The sequence below is a fragment of the Triticum dicoccoides genome, chromosome 4B (genome assembly GCF_002162155.2).
Source record: "Triticum dicoccoides isolate Atlit2015 ecotype Zavitan chromosome 4B, WEW_v2.0, whole genome shotgun sequence".
Classification (NCBI taxonomy): domain Eukaryota; kingdom Viridiplantae; phylum Streptophyta; class Magnoliopsida; order Poales; family Poaceae; genus Triticum; species Triticum dicoccoides.
In genome coordinates this window covers 605,757,551-605,772,245 of record NC_041387.1, presented here as the reverse complement: position 1 = coordinate 605,772,245, position 14,695 = coordinate 605,757,551, and positions in this window count along the sequence as shown.

The window sequence follows — 14,695 nt, the reverse complement described above, 5'->3', positions numbered from 1 at the left end:
TGCTCCAATTGAAGAAACCCGGGGTTGAACCCAAACCCGAGACTAAGTGCTTCTGTAATGAGGGAACGGTCACTAAAGCAGAACTACCCTAGATACTTGGTAGATGAGAAGGCTGGCAAGGTTGACAGAAGTATATTGGATATACATTGTATTAAATGTGTACTTTACTAGTACTCCTAGTAGCACCAGGGTATTAAGATACCGGTTCAGTTGCTAAGTGTAAGTAACTCGAAATAAAAGGAGCTACGGAATAAACGGAGACTAGATAAAGGTGAGATGACGATGTGTGTTGGAAGTGTTTCCAAGGTTGATGTGATCAAGCATCGCCTGCTCCCTCTACCATCGAGATGGGTGTTAAACCTAAATAATTGTTATTTGGTGTTTGCGTTGAGCATAGACATGATTGGATTATGTCTATCGCAATGCGGTTATTCATTTAAGGAGAATAATGGTTACTCTGTTTATTTGAATAATACCTTCAATGGTCTTGCACCTAAAATGAATGGTTTATTGAATCTCGATCGTAGTGATACACATGTTCATGCCAAAAGATATAAGATAGTAATGATAATACCACGTGCTTGTGGCACTGCCATTTGAGTCATATTGGTATAAAATGCATGAAGAAGCTCCATGTTGATGGATCTTTGGACTCACTCATTTTTGAAAAGATTGAGACATGCGAACCATGTCTATTGGTATATACGCATGAAGAAACTCCATGCAGATGGATCGTTTGGACTCACTTGATTTTGAATCACTTGAGTAATGCAAATCATACCACATGGGCAAGATGACTGAAAGGCCTTGTTTTCAGTGAAATGGAACAAGAAAGCAACTTGTTAGAAGTAATACATTTTGATGTGTGCAGTCCAATGAGTGCGGAGGCACGCAGTGGATGTCGTCATGTTCTTACTTCACAGATGATTTGAGTAGATGCTGAGTATATTTACTTGATGAAACACAAGTCTGAATTATTGAAAGGTTCAAGTAATTTCAGAGTGAAGTTGAAGATCATCGTGACAAGAGGATAAAATGTCTATGATATGATCATAGAGACGAATATCTGAGTTATGAGTTTGGTACACAATTAAGAACATTCTAGAAATTGTTTCACAACTAATACCGCCTGGAACACCATAGTGTGATGGTGTGTCCGAACATCATAACTGCACCCTATTGGATATGGTGCATACCATGATGTCTCTTATCGAATTACCACTATCGTTCATGGGTTAGGCATTAGAGACAACCACATTCACTTTAAATAGGGCACCACGTAATTCCATTGAGATGACACCATATGAACTATGGTTTAGAGAAACCTAAGCTGTCGTTTCTTGAAAGTTTGGGGTTGCGACGCTTATGTGAAAAAATTTCATCCTGATAAGCTCGAACCCAAAGAGGATAAATACATCTTCATAGGACACCCAAAACAGTTGGGTATACCTCCTAATTCAGACCCGGAAGCAAAAGTGATTGTTTCTAGAAACGGGTCCTTTCTCGAGGAATAGTTTCTCTCGAAAGAATTGAGTGGGAGGATGGTGGAGACTTGCTAAGGTTATTGAACCGTCACTTCAACTAGTGTAGTAGGGCACAGGAAGTTGTTACTGTGGCACCTACACCTATTGAAGTGGAAGCTTATGATAGTGATCATGAAACTTCAGATCAAGTCACTACCAAACCTCGTAGGTCGACAAGGATGCGTACTACTTCAGAGTGGTACGTACTCCTGTCTTGGAGGTCATGTTGCTAGACAACAATGAACCTACGAGCTATGGAGAAGCAATGGTGGGTCTGGATTCCGCTCGAGGCCATAAAATTCGAGAGAGGATCCATGTATGAAAGCAAAGTGTAGACTTTGGAAGAACTACTTGATGGTCGTAAGGTTGTTGGATATAGATGGATTTTAAAAGGAAGACGGACAATGATGGTAAGTGTAACCATTAAGAAAGCTCGACTTGTCGTTAAGATGTTTTCCGACAAGTTCAAGGAGTTGACTGCGATGAGACTTTCTCACTCGTAGCGATGCTAAAGAGTCTGTTGGAATTATATTAGCAGTTACTGCATGATTTATGAAATCTTGCAGATAGGATGTCAAAACAATGTTTCCTCGACGATATTCTTGAGGAAAGGTTGTATGTGATACAACCAAAAGGTTTTGTCAATCCTAAAAGATGCTAACAAGTATGCAAAGCTCCAGCAATCCTTCTAAGGACTAGAGTAAGCATCTCGGAGTTGGAATATACACTTTGATGAGATAATCAAAGATTTTGGGTTTATACAAAGTTTATGAGAAACTTGTATTTCCAAAGAAGTGAGTGGGAGCACTATAGCATTTCTAATGAGTATATGTTGTTGACATATTGTTGATGGAAATGATGTAGAATTTCTGGAAAGCATCAAGGGTTATTTGAAAAGTGTTTTTCAATGGAAAACCTGGATTAAGCTACTTGAACATTGAGCATCAAGATCTATAAGGATAGATCAACAACGCTTAATAGTACTTTCAAATGAACACATACCGTGACAAGATTTTGAAGGAGTTCAAAATAGATCGGCAAAGAAGGACTTCTTGGCTGTGTTATAAGGTGTGAGTATTGGGTAAGACTCAAGACATGACCACGGCAGAAGAGAAGAAAGGACGAAGGTCGTCCCCTATGCTTCAGACATAGGCTCTACAGTATGCTATGCTGTGTACCGCACCTGAAGTGTGCCTTGCCATGAGTCAGTAAAGGGGTACAAGAGTGATCCAGGAATGGATCATAGGACAATGGTAAAACTTATCCTTAGTAACTAGTAGACTAAGGAATTTTCTCGATTATGGACGTGGTAAAAGAGTTCGACGTAAAGGGTTACGTCGATGCAAACTTTGATACTAATCTGGATGACTATGAGTAGTAAACCAGATTCATATAGTAGAACAGTTATTTGGAATAGTTCCAAATAGCGCATGGTAGCTGCATCTACAAGATAACATAGAGATTTGTAAAACACATAGGGATCTGAAAGGTTCAAACCCATTGACTAATAACCTCTCTCACAAGCGAGATATGATCAAACCCCATGGGTGTTGAATTCATTACAATCACATAGTGATGTGAACTAGATTATTGACTCTAGTACAAGTGGGAGACTGTTGGAAATATGCCCTAGAGGCAATAATAAAATGGTTATTATTGTATTTCCTTGTTCATGATAGTTGTCTACTGTTCATGCTATAATTGTATTAACTGGAAACCGTAATACATGTGTGAATACATAGACCACAACATGTCCCTAGTGAGCCTCTAGTTGACTAGCTTGTTGATAAATAGATGGTTATGCTTTCCTGACCATGGACATTAGATGTCATTGATAACAGGATCACATCATTAGGAGAATGATGTGATGGACAAGACCCAATCCTAAGCATAGCACAAGATCGTGTAATTCGTTTGCTAAAGCTTTTCTAATGTCAAGTATCATTTCCTTAGACCATGAGATTGTGTAACTCCCTGATACCATAGGAGTGCTTTGGGTATACCAAACGTCACAACGTAACTGGGTGACTATAAAGGTACACTACAGGTATCTCCGAAAGTGTCTGTTGGGTTGGCACGAATCGAGACTGGGATTTGTCACTCCGTATGACGGAGAGGTATCTCTGGGCCCACTCGGTAATGCATCATCATAATGAGCTCAATGTGACCAAGTGGTTGGTCACGGGATCATGCATTACAGGACGAGTAAAGTGACTTGCCGGTAACGAGATTGAACGAGGTATTGGGATACCGACGATCGAATCTCGGGCAAGTAACGTACCGATTGACAAAGGGAATTGTATACGGGATTGCTTGAATCCTTGACATCGCGGTTCATCCGATGAGATCATCGTGGAACATGTGGGAGCCAACATGGGTATCCAGATCCCGCTGTTGGTTATTGGCCGGAGAGGTGTCTCGGTCATGTCTGCATGATTCCCGAACCCGTAGAGTCTACACACTTAAGGTTCGATGAAGCTAGGGTTATAAAGGAAGTTTGTATGTGGTTACCGAATGTTGTTCGGAGTCCTGGATGAGATCCCGGATGTCACGAGGAGTTCCGGAATGGTCAGAGGTAAAGATTTATATGGGAAGTCCAGTTTCAGTCACCGGAATAGTTTCGGGGGTTATCGGTATTGTACCGGGACCACCGAAAGGTGTCCGGGGGTCCACCGGGTGGGGCCACCTGTCCCAGGGGGCTTAATGGGCTGAATATGGGAGGGAACCAGCCCCTAGTGGGCTGGTGCTCCCCTCCCCAAGGTCCCAAGGCGCCTAGGGTTGAAAACCCTAGGGGAGGGGGCACCTCCACCTTGCTTGGGGGGCAAGTCTTCCCCTCCTGGCCGCCGCCCCTCCCCTCTAGATGGGATCTGGAGGGGGTCGGCCCCCTCTCCCCTTCCCCTATATATAGTGGGGGTTTTGGGGCTGCCCAACACATGAGTTTTCATCTCTCCTGGTGCAGCCCTACCCCTCTCCCTCCTCGTCTCTTGCGGTGCTTGGTGAAGCACTGCTGGAGTGCCACGCTCCTCCACCACCACCACGCCGTCGTGCTGCTGCTGGACGGAGTCTTCCCCAACCTCTCCCTCTCCCCTTGCTGGATCAAGGCACGGGAGACGTCATCGGGCTGCATGTGTGTTGAACGCGGAGGCGCCGTTGTTCGGTGCTTAGATCGGATTTGTGCGCGATCTGAATCACTTCGTGAATGACTCCTCCGACCGCGTTCTTGTAACGCTTCTGCATCGCGATCTTCAAGGGTATGAAGATGCACTCCCCTCTCTCAAGTTGCTAGTCTCTCCATAGATTGATCTTGGTGATGCGTAGAAAATTTTGAATTTCTGCTACGTTCCCCAACATGCAGCCCTCCCCTCGTCCCTCTATTTATAGGGGGGAGGAAGGGGGCCAGCCCCCTCTAGATGAGATCTAGAGGGGGGGCGGCCAAGGGGGGGACTTTCCCCCCAAGCAAGGGGGGCGCCCCCCTTAGGGTTTCCCCCCCAACCCTAGGCGCATGGGCCCAAGGGGGGGATGAGCCCAGCCCTCTAAGGTCTGGTTCCCTTCCCTCTACGGCCCACGAGGCCCTCCGGGAGAGGTGGCCCCTCCCGGTGGACCCCCGGAACCCTTCAGGTGGCCCCGGTACAATACCGGTATGCCCCCGAACTTTTCCGGTGACCGTATTACAACTTCCCATATATAAATCTTCACCTCCGGACCATTCCAGAACTCCTAGTGACGTCCGGGATCTCATCCGGGACTCCGAACAACATTCAGTAATCACATACAAGTCTTCCTAATAACCCTAGCGTCACCGAACCTTAAGTGTGTAGACCCTACAGGTTTGGGAATCACGCAGATATGACCGACACAGCTCTCCGGCCAATAACCAATAGCGGGATCTGGATACCCGTGTTGGCTCCCACATGTTCCACCATGATCTCATCGGATGAACCACGATGTCGAGGATTCAAGTAATCCCGTATACAATTCCCTTTGTCACACGGTACGTTACTTGCCCGAGATTCGATCGTCGGTATCCCAATACCTCGTTCAATCTTGTTTTCGGCAAGTCATTTTACTTGTTCCGTAATGCATGATCCCGTGACCAACCACTTGGTCACATTGAGCTCATTATGATGATGCATTACCGAGTGGGCCCAGAGATACCTCTCCGTCATACGGAGTGACAAATCCCAGTCTCGATTCATGCCAACCCAACACACACTTTCGGAGATACCTATAGAGCACCTTTATAGTCACCCAGTTACGTTGTGATGTTTGGTACACGCAAAGCACTCCTACGGTATCCGGGAGTTACACAATCTCATGGTCTAAGGAACTGATACTTGACATTAGAAAAGCTTTAGCAAACGAACTACATGATCTTGTGCTATGCTTAGGATTGGGTCTTGTCCATCACATCATTCTCCTAATGATGTGATCCCGTTATCAAGGACATCCAATGTCCATAGTCAGGAAACTATGACTATTTGTTGATCAACGAGCTAGTCAACTAGAGGCTCACTAGGGACATGTTGTGGTCTATGAATTCACACATGTATCACTGTTTCCGGTTAGTACAATTATAGCATGAATAATAGACAATTATCATGAACAAGGAAATATAATAACAATCATTTTATTATTGCCTCTAGGGCATATTCCAACAGGCTGACCATAACGGGCCGTTAAGAGGCCGTATTTGATGACGCTATGAGAATGGCCCAACAGATTAACGGGCCACAAATGGGCTGACTATATCCACGGGCTAAATTTGGCCCACAAGCAGAAAAGGCCAGTCGGGCCGTAAGTAACCGAATGCTGGAAATGAGCCCAAGAATAAATGGGCCCCAAGAAGGCCGAAAGGTAACACTGGCTGGAAATGACCCAATGGAATAATGGGCGCTAATGGGTATAAAGCGGTACACTGTTCATTACGGGCCGGTTTCACCACGGGCCGTTAATGGGCCAAGAGTTACAAAGGGACTCATATGGGCCGAAAGACGTCATGGGTCATACATGGGCCGGAAGTTTACAACGGTCTGGAATCATATTGGATGGCCCAGATGACGCTACTGGGCCTAATACCGTTAGGCCGTAACGGGTCATGAGTTAGCGGGCTGTAAATGGGCTATATGCGAACATGTCGTTAACAGGCTTTCCGTGGGCCGGCTCGCCACCTTTTTACCAAGTCAAAAGGGTCGGCCTTTTCACAGGAATGGGCCTCTGTTGGGTCGTGCCACATGTCGATGTATCATAGACGCCTTGTGTCCAATGAGTGGATGACATATGTCCCAACGGTGATCCGACACGTGTTTCCTCCGTCCAATGATGATTTTACACATGGAAAATCCCCATTGGTCGGGGCTGTTAACGGGTTATCGGATCCAAAGCCGAACCCGATAGCTTAACGGCATTCCGTTACGGTGGATGCCACGTGTCAGTCACCCTTGACGAAAGCACTTCTGTGACGCGCGATTTATCGTCATGGAAGTGGACACTTCCGTTATGATAATTTTGGTAATGTCATGGAACACTTCTACGACAGCACAGGTATGACTATCTTGATTCTGTCATAAAATCGTCATGGATGTACATGCATGACAAAAAACGCGACCTATAGTGACAAACAAGTATCATCATGGAAGTGTATTTTTTTGTAGTGATCTTCTGCCGTGGTCGGGCTTTTGAGTCTTACTCAACTTCACGCGTTACAATATAGGCTAAAACTCCTTCTTTGACTGATCCATTTTGAACTCCTTCAAAATCTTGTCAGGGTGTGTGCTTTGTGAAAGTCCTATTAAGCGTCTCGATCTATCTCTATAGATCTTGATGTCCAATACATAAGTAGCTTTATTACCGAGGTCTTTTGTTGAAAATTATTATTCAAGTATACTTTTATGCTGTTCAGAAATTGTATATCATTTCCAATCAATAATATGTCAGCCACATATAATGTCAGAAATGCTACAGAGCTCCCACTCACTTTCTTGTAAATACAGGCTTCACCGTAAGATTGTATAAAACCATATGCTTTGATCACCTCATCAAAGCATATATTCCAACTCCGAGATGCTTGCACCAGTCCATACGTGGATCGCTAGAGCTTGCACACTTTGTTATCACCTTTAGGATCGACAAAACCTTATGGTTGCATCATATATATAAAACTCTTCTTAGAGATATCCATTTAAGGAATGCAGTTTTGACATCCATTTCCCAGATTTCATAAAATGTGGCAATTGCTAATATGAATCGGACGGACTTAAGCAGCACTACGGTTGAGAAAGTCCCATTGTAGTCAACCCCTTGAACTTCTGGCTTGTCGGAAAAGGTTTTCCAGAAGTCCCATTGTAGACAAGTTGAGATACGTTCTCGAAGATCCATTTATTCTCCATGGCTTGCCGATCATCGGGCAAATCCACAAAGTCCACACTTTGTTCTCATACATGGATCATATCTCAGATTTCATGGCCTCAAGCCATCTGTCAGAATCTGGGCTCATCATAGCTTCTTAACAGTTTGTAGGTTTGCCTTGTTCTAATAACATGACTTCCAGGACATGATTCCGTACCACTCTGGTGCAGATCGTGCTCTGCTTGACCTACGAAGTTCAGTAGTAACTTGATCCGAAGTTTCATGATCATTATCATTTGCTTCCTCTCTAGTTGATATAGGCACCTCAGAAACAGTTTTCTGAGATGTACTATTCTCAATTTCGAGAGAAGCTACAATTACCTCATCAAGTTCTACTTTCCTCCCGCTCAGTTCTTTCGAGAGAAACTCCTTCTCTAGAAAGGACACATTCTCAACAATAAAGATCTTGCCATTGGATCTGTGTTGGAAGGTGTACCCAATTGTTTTCCTTAGGGTATCCTATGAAGACGCACTTCTCTGATTTGGGTTCGATCTTATCAGGCTGAAGCCTTTTGACATAAGTGTCGCAACCCCAAAATTTAAGAAATGACAACTTAGGTTTGTTGCCAAACCACAGTTCATACCGTGTCGTCTCAACGGATTTAGATGGTGCCTTATTTAATGTGAATGCAGTTGTCTCTAATGCATAACCCAAAATGATAGTGGTAAATCGGTAAGAGACATCATATATCGCACCATATCTAATAAAGTGTGGTTACGATGTCCGGACGCACCATTACACTGTGGTTTTCCAGATGGCGTGAGTTGTGAAACAATTCCACATTGTTTAAATGAAGGCCAAGCTCGTAACTCAAATATCCGCATCTATGATCAGATCGTAGAAACTTTATTTTCTTGTTACGATGATTCTCCACTTCACTCTGAAATTCTTTGAACTTTTCAAATGTTTCAGACTTGTGTTTCATCAAGTAGATATACCCATATCTACTTAAATCATCAGTGAATGTGAGAAAGTAACGATACCTGCTGCGTGCTTCAACACTCATCGGACCGCATACATCGGGATGTATTATTTTCAATAAGTTATTAACTCGCTCCGTTGTTCCAAATAACGGAGTTTTAGTCATCTTGTCCATGAGGCATGGTTCACAAGTATCAAATGATTCATAATCAAGTGATTCCAAAAGTCCATCCATATGGAGTTTCTTCATGCGCTTTACACCAATATGACCTAACCGCCAGTACCGCAAGTATGGTGCACTATCATTATCAACTTTGCATCTTTTGGCATCAATATTATGAATATGTGTATCACTAAGATCGAGATTTAATAAACCATTAAAATTGGGTGTATGACCATAGAAGGTTTTATTCATGTAAACAAAATGACAATTATTCTCTGTGTTAAATGAATAATCGTATTGCCATAAATCGTGTGTCGGCGCCTGAGTGGTCTAGGTGTGGTATTGTGACGGTGTCACGGGGAGGAGTGCTCATAGTCATGCCCCGGGGATGTATCCGAGTTTAGTGAACCTTGTTAACAAATCTCGGTGCCGTGCTCGTGTTATTGCTTGGTCCTCGGATGATCAACTACGCGCCTCAGTTTAATTCTAACAATGAAACAATAAAAAATTATAGATGTGTGGGAGACGTATCACAGGTTGGCGGCGACGCCCCTCTGTCGTGCCTCCGTTGGGTGTGCGGCGGCAGCTGCAGGAAGGGTCGGCCAGATCTGGGCCCTTCCTGGCCCGTGGCTGGTGCGACTGGTGGAGCAGACCATGACGCGTGGTGCAGATCTTGGTGCTTCCATCGTGCTCCAGTCTCGATGTGAGGAGAGGTAGCTCCAGATCGACTAGTGGGTGCGTTCGGGGTGTTGTCCCCGACATAGTTATGCAATTTCTCTGGATGAAAGACCTCTTCTTTGCCGATGATGACAACGCCCATGGGTGTTGTTTCCTTGTTGAAGGCCTCACCGAGGAGATCTTGCACCACTCTTGTCCCCGAGAAGTCAGTGGGTGAAAACCGAGATCCGCCTTGTTGGATCGGTGATGATGGCGTCCTTGACGTTGTTTCTTTGTTGGAAGCATCGCTATGGAGATTTGACCTCTTGGTGTGAGCAAATTGTTTGCGGTGAGGTGTCTAGGCCAGAGTTGGCGGTGGTGGGGTGATGATAGGGTCTGCGGTGGTGTGTGTCCGTTGAGGGCTGGCTATTTTTCAGCGGTGTTTGGACATTGGTGCACTCTTGACATGCAGACGGCGCCAAACAAGCCATGTTGGTTGTCCTCTCGCTACCGGAGCGGCGCATGTTCGTTCCTCTATCATATATGTCTTCTCTTTCCGTTGTCGATGAAGCTGTTCAATATGCTTGCGGCCGCCACGATTGATGCGGCAGCTTGGTGTGCTTGTGTGATGTTGCAACAAAGTCGAAGTCGTCGGACCATGAGCGCGGTTGATGATGTACGATGACGCCGCTTTTATCGTCGATGTACCTTCTGTTTGTATTGTGTTTGCTTGGTTCCTTGGTGCTTTTGTATGGCGTGTTCTTTGTACAAGTTTTCGGTCATTTTTTTTTCAATAAACCGAGCAGTTTCAGCCATCGACTTCTTCTTCTGCATTGGAATCGTAGCAGCTCTCCCGCTAACTTAAAAAGAAATTACAAACAATGCAAAAAAAAAAGGATTTCGTTTGTATGGAAATGTGACAAAAGTTCTACTCCACAATGGACACATTAAGCACGTACGAAGTACAGTCGATCTAAAGCAAGCTGCACATCGCCTATAAGTTCCATTGGCAAGAAACCCGTACGACCACACAATCTGCTGCAGACGCTGGACCACAGACCGCAACGGGAACCCCAAAAAAGGCAGTCGAAGAAGAAGGGGACATCAAGCAATCCAGTAGCGTATCATCGGCCTATATCCTATGTTTTGCAAGAAAATACTAAAAAGATGTGTTGTGAGAAAGGGCGACGCGAGGCCTAAAGACGAGAGCCCCCCGAGAGATTACACGAGGAGGAGAGAGGGATACGGGCCATGTGGAGACGTAATCGGGCGTCTCTTTTGCTTTTGTTTAAAATAAACTCCAGTTGCTTTCCGGGCTTTTTAAAATTTAGGGCGACGACAGCACGCACGGGAAGCTGCTGCCTTGACCCAAAGCTTGTCTTTGACCGGGAGAAGGGCAGCAGCGTCCATTCGAATTTAGTGGAGTTTTAAAGGCGGAAACGAACACGAAGCGCACGCAAAGAATGGTGGCGCATGTGCATCCATCCGCTGGTGTTTGTCGTCGCGGCAATTTTGGGTTCGTTTGACGTGAGATGTTGATCCCATGGGCGTTTATTGGCACTGACGACTGATTCTTATCCTTGTGGCGAATAGCCGTAGGCTGCTGGATTTTCGTACACCCGTAATACTAGCGCGAAGGACGAGGGGAAAGCCGTTACATCCGTAAGATTTGCGCAAAAAACGAATATGATTTGACTTTTTGGTCTGACGTGCAATTGCCAAGAGCCAGATGTGTTGGCGCACGCGACTTGGACGAACGCGTTCAGATTGAGAGAGATGTCGTGTGGCTCTCGCGACTCGCGTTAGACAGTCTCGTATCGCCATACCTTTTTTTCTTGAGAAACGATGAGAAATCCACAGTGCTCCTCGAATGGACTCTAAATTGTGACAATACAACCTTCCAGGCCCATGCGTTACCGAGGAGTGGGCTAAACTGCCACGCGAATCCTATTCAGTGCTTCAGGCGCTCGTTAAACTATTTGCCATTTATGACATTTTTCAAATCTGCAAACTTTCTTCAAGCCTTGAAAATTTTCCAAGTCAGCGAATTTTTTACATATCCGTAAAAATAATTAAAAGCACTAACATTTTTCAAATTGGTGAAATCTTTCCAATTTACGTACATTTTTCAAATCTGCAATCTTTTTCAATCCATGAACATTTTTCAAGTCGATGAACTTTTTAAAAATACGCATAGATTTTCATATCGGTGAACTTTTTCAACCTATATAAATATTTTCAAATTCATAAAATTTTCCAAAAAATATGAACCCACTTTTTTTCTTTCAAAACCAATGGTCAACGGTCAAATAGGTCTTTGGTAACTGGTCACCAAGGTCAACCACGAAGAAGCGATACAGGTCCGAACAATATTTTTTAGTCTTTATTTAGACAATGCTTTTTAGTTGAAAATCACGAAGAAGCGATCAGGTTCGTCGAGCGAGAGCTGCTCGCTCGTGTAGCTAGGCCGGTCCATGAAAGGTGGCATGCGAGCGCTGCGTCCGCTACCTAGCGCAGCAAGCGCTGACTTTCTTTTTTCAGCAGGGATTTTATTCAAAACACAGAATGTCTGGGATACCAAATATTGTCAGGAACTCTCCCTAGCCACACACGACGCCCAACATGACGTGTGGCTCTCGCGCTGACTAGGAGCTCTCAAGCTGCCATGCATCTCCGGGCCTGCACAGCGCAGGCTCCTTACGCTTGAAACGGACCTGACCCAGCCCAACACCAATTTCAGTTTAATTGGAAAACAAAATTAGCTCAGCCCAGCATATATAAAAAATTCGCCCAAGTTTTGGGCCACTAAAGTCATATTCCCCTAAACAAAACCGTCAGATGCATCAAGTAATGACAATCAAAATTATTAAGCAAAACAACTTTTGCTAGCAGGTGAAAGATCATCGTGTCATGCAAGTGCATCATACCAAATTTAGGGGTATCGAGATTGCGCCAAGTGCGCCAAATATAAACCATCTTTTATTTGCGGACGGTTATATCTTGTTTAGGACTTGGACGAGGCGAAGAGCGTTTGGGCTCTCCGTGATGATGATGTTGCGCTACCGGCGATTGGCGATAAAACCGCAGATGGTAAGCTTTGGTTGTTCGGTTTGTGCAACACTGTAACGAATCATCGGTTTGTGGGGATCCTGATAACGTTATGCGCAATCTAGCGGGCACGCCGTCTAGCTATCCATGAGCAATAATTTCAAACTCCTCTATCAACACATTTTTTCATCCGTCGATATTATGAAGAGCTGGAGGTGTGTGGTCATATGGGGGAGCACCTATGTGCCGCTTATTGCGGCAACCAGTCGGGGCTTCGCATAAGGCGCCCCCCGACTGGGCCGGCCAACACAGGCAGCGTGTGGTGTAAAAAATGAAAGGAAAAGGCGAAGCTTCAGAGAGGAATCGATCCCACGATCACACACTTCTAAAGCAACAATTTTTACGAACACACGTGAGTTTTATTTATTTTTTCCACTTTCTTAAATATGTAATCAAATTTTAAAAAAAGGAACAATTTTGAAGTTGTGCACAAATATTGAAAACATGAACATTTTTTAAAATTACGATCAGTTTTGATAAAAACAGACAAGTTTTCTGAAAATGTGAACAATATTTTGAATTATTGAAAAAAAACTAAAAACAGGAACATATTTTGATTTTGTGAACAAATCCTGAAAAACATGAACATTTTGTTAAATACCGGACAAAAATTCACAATCATGAACTGGTTTTGACAAAATGTGAACATTTTTTTATTTGCGAACACTTTTCATAAAGAGGAGGATTTTTTAATTTGTGAACAAATTCTGAGAACAGGAACATTTTTTAATTTGTGAATTTTTTTTGAACAGAGGAACATTTTTTTTAGAATGATGAACAATTTTTTAAAGATGTAATTCTTTTAAAGAAAAACGTACCAAAGAAAATTTCGAATCGACCATTTTCTGAAAAATTCAAACAATTTTTGAAACATTCCAAAAAATGTTCTCGAACCTGAAATTTGTTCAAAAATTTAGAAAAATGGTCTATGTTTTGAAAAAGTGCGTACATATTTTGCATTTCTGAACATTTTCATAGGCAAGAACATTTTTTTGCCTATGCGGACAAAAAATTTGAAACTGCAGAAAATGTTTTTGAAAAACATGAAACTATTTTGAAGTTGCGAACAAATTATGAAATGCTGAACATTATTTTAAACCATGAACATTTTTGAATTTTTGAACAAATATTGAAAAAAAGGAACATTTCGTGAAATTCTGAACATTTTTTGAAACAAAGCGAACAAATTTTGCAAGTTACGAACAAAAATTTGAAAACAGGAACATTTTCCTTAAAAATGAACAAAATTTGTAAAATGTGAACACTTTTGAAAAAGAAAAAGAAATCTGAGAAAGAAAAAAGAAAAACAAAAGAAAAGAAAATCAGAGAAAAAAGAAACAAAAAAGAAATAATTAAAGAAAATAAACAAAAACAGGAAACAAGGAGAGAAAAGGAAAAAAGAAACAGAAAAAAACGAAAGGAAGAACAGAAAAGAAAGAAATCCGGTTCAGGAACCTTCTAGAAGGTTCCCAAAACCGTAAAAAACCGGCTGGGATCGTCTAGAAGGTTGCCAAAACCGAAACTGCGTACAGTGGAAGGTGGGCCGGCCCAGCAGATCGCTGCCCTATGCGTTCTCTCGATATTTTGACGCAACGAGCGTTCAATAGGAATTTCCATCATATGGCCAGTGCGCCGAGTGGGCCTGAGGTTTGTGTGCGGACAAAGGCCGACTGGACTCCGCCGCCCCCGGTGGAGAATGAAAGTTAAACTCATATGGTGCGGATGCAAAACAATCTCTCTCTTTTTTAGCGAATCTACTACCACTATAAAAGGAAGAGAAGGGCAGATCCAAATAATCAGAACCATCCATTAGCAAGATCTAATGACCCTTAATCCTTCGGTGTTTAACACTGCAAACCACGTATTAAGCTATCGCTAACCCAGCCCACGCCGCCGTTTAAAAAAAAAAAACAAAAC